We start from the raw sequence: 3,335 nt of genomic DNA on the forward strand, positions 1-3,335 counted from the left end.
AGCACCATAGCATATATCAGCTGTTACTGTATAACACGATGTAGCACCATAGCATATATAAGCTGTTACTGTATAACACGATGTAGCACCATAGCATATATCAGCTGTTACTGTATAACACAGGGTTACCGACTTTAAGATTCTCCTCTCCGGGAGAAGCCCGGAGAGGAGAGTTTCAGCAGCCGCTTAGGGGGCGGGGCTTACGAGTGACATCACTAAGCCCCGCCCCGTGTTGTTTAAGCAGTTAATTCAGTGATCTCCGTGGAGGGGGCGGGGCTAAAATGTCGCGATTGTGCCGTTTTAGCTCCGCCCCCTCCTCTGAGACCCGAGGATTGCGGCATTTTAATGCCGCAATCCGGGGGTCAGCAGGGGTCCCCCCTGAATCCGGGAGGGTTGCCCACCCTTCCGGGGGCCGGGAGGGGGTACCCGATTTTCGGGAGACTCCCGGAAATTCCGGGTGTGTCGGCAACCCTGGTATAACACGATGTAGCACCATAGCATATATCAGCTGTTACTGTATAACACGATGTATCATCATAGCATATGTCAGCTGTTACTGTATGGCACGATGTAGCACCATAGCATATATCAGCTGTTACTGTATAACACGATGTAGCACCATAGCATATATCAGCTGTTACTGTATAACACGATGTAGCACCATAGCATACTGTATGTCAGCTGTTACTTTATGACATGATGTAGCACCATAGCATATGTCAGCTGTTACTGTATAACACAATGTAGGACCATAGCATATATCAGCTGTTACTGTATAACACGATGTAGGACCATAGCATATATCAGCTGTTACTGTATAACACAATGTATCATCATAGCATATGTCAGCTGTTACTGTATAACACAATGTAGCACCATAGCATATATCAGCTGTTACTGTATAACACGATGTAGCACCATAGCATATATCAGCTGTTACTGTATAACACGATGTAGCACCATAGCATACTGTATGTCAGCTGTTACTTTATGACATGATGTAGCACCATAGCATATGTCAGCTGTTACTGTATAACACAATGTAGGACCATAGCATATATCAGCTGTTACTGTATAACACGATGGTGCTATGGTGCTGTATAACACGATGTAGCACCATAGCAAATATCAGCTGTTACCGTATAACACGATGTAGGACCATAGCATACTGTATATCAGCTGTTACTGTATAACACGATGTAGCACCATAGCATATGTCAGCTGTTACTGTATAACACGATGTAGCACCATAGCATATGTCAGCTGTTACTGTATAACACGATGTAGCACCATAGCATATGTCAGCTGTTACTGTATAACACGATGTAGCACCATAGCATATGTCAGCTGTTACTGTATAACACGATGTAGCACCATAGCATATGTCAGCTGTTACTGTATAACACGATGTAGCACCATAGCATATGTCAGCTGTTACTGTATAACACGATGTAGCACCATAGCATATATCAGCTGTTACTGTATAACACGATGTAGCACCATAGCATATATCAGCTGTTACTGTATAACACGATGTAGCACCATAGCATATATCAGCTGTTACTGTATAACACAGGGTTACCGACTTTAAGATTCTCCTCTCCGGGAGAAGCCCGGAGAGGAGAGTTTCAGCAGCTGCTTAGGGGGCGGGGCTTACGAGTGACATCACTAAGCCCCGCCCCGTGTTGTTTAAGCAGTTAATTCAGTGATCTCCGTGGAGGGGGCGGGGCTAAAATGACGCGATTGTGCCGTTTTAGCTCCGCCCCCTCCTCTGAGACCCGAGGATTGCGGCATTTTAATGCCGCAATCCGGGGGTCAGCAGGGGTCCCCCCTGAATCCGGGAGGGTTGCCCACCCTTCCGGGGGCCGGGAGGGGGTACCCGATTTTCGGGAGACTCCCGGAAATTCCGGGAGGGTCGGCAACCCTGGTATAACACGATGTAGCACCATAGCATATATCAGCTGTTACTGTATAACACGATGTATCATCATAGCATATGTCAGCTGTTACTGTATAACACAATGTAGCACCATAGCATATGTCAGCTGTTACTGTATGGCACGATGTAGCACCATAGCATATATCAGCTGTTACTGTATAACACAATGTATCATCATAGCATGTCAGCTGTTACTGTATAACACGATCTAGCACCATAGCATATATCAGCTGTTACTGTTTAACACGATGTAGCACCATAGCATATATCAGCTGTTACTGTATAACACGATGTAGCACCATAGCATACTGTATGTCAGCTGTTACTTTATGACATGATGTAGCACCATAGCATATGTCAGCTGTTACTGTATAACACAATGTAGGACCATAGCATATATCAGCTGTTACTGTATAACACGATGTAGGACCATAGCATATATCAGCTGTTACTGTATAACACAATGTATCATCATAGCATATGTCAGCTGTTACTGTATAACACAATGTAGCACCATAGCATATATCAGCTGTTACTGTATAACACGATGTAGCACCATAGCATATATCAGCTGTTACTGTATAACACGATGTAGCACCATAGCATACTGTATGTCAGCTGTTACTTTATGACATGATGTAGCACCATAGCATATGTCAGCTGTTACTGTATAACACAATGTAGGACCATAGCATATATCAGCTGTTACTGTATAACACGATGTAGGACCATAGCATATATCAGCTGTTACTGTATAACACAATGTATCATCATAGCATATGTCAGCTGTTACTGTATAACACAATGTAGGACCATAGCATATATCAGCTGTTACTGTATAACACGATGTAGGACCATAGCATATATCAGCTGTTACTGTATAACACAATGTATCATCATAGCATGTCAGCTGTTACTGTATAACACGATGTAGCACCATAGCATATATCAGCTGTTACTGTATAACACGATGTAGCACCATAGCATATATCAGCTGTTACTGTATAACACGATGTAGCACCATAGCATATATCAGCTGGTACTGTATAACACGATGTATCATCATAGCATATGTCAGCTGTTACTGTATAACACGATGTATCATCATAGCATATGTCAGCTGTTACTGTATAACACAATGTGTTCCTCTCCACCCCCCTGTGCTTCTTTCACATATCTGCACCCTCCCCTATTTTCCTTTTCTGATCTTATACCTCATTTTCACCCTCTGAGCAAATAGGTACTCGGGTCCGAGAGGTTTTGGCACATGAAAAGATATTGCAGTCACACCACACTGGCAATGCCCAATCTCGTCCGATCTTGGCAGCCAAGCAGTGTTTGGGCCTGTCCAGTATCAGGACAGGAGACTACCTGAGAAGAACAGGTTCTGTAAGCA

At 43.7% G+C, this 3,335-nt stretch overlaps 1 pseudogene; it reads left to right on the forward strand.

The window, feature by feature from the left end:
- The first annotated feature begins 3,215 nt into the window (after positions 1 to 3,215).
- On the forward strand, positions 3,216 to 3,335 carry LOC146061901 (5S ribosomal RNA; annotated as a pseudogene).

Source organism: Crinia signifera, chromosome 2, assembly GCF_055691185.1.
Source record: "Crinia signifera chromosome 2, ASM5569118v1, whole genome shotgun sequence".
Lineage (NCBI taxonomy): Eukaryota > Metazoa > Chordata > Amphibia > Anura > Myobatrachidae > Crinia > Crinia signifera.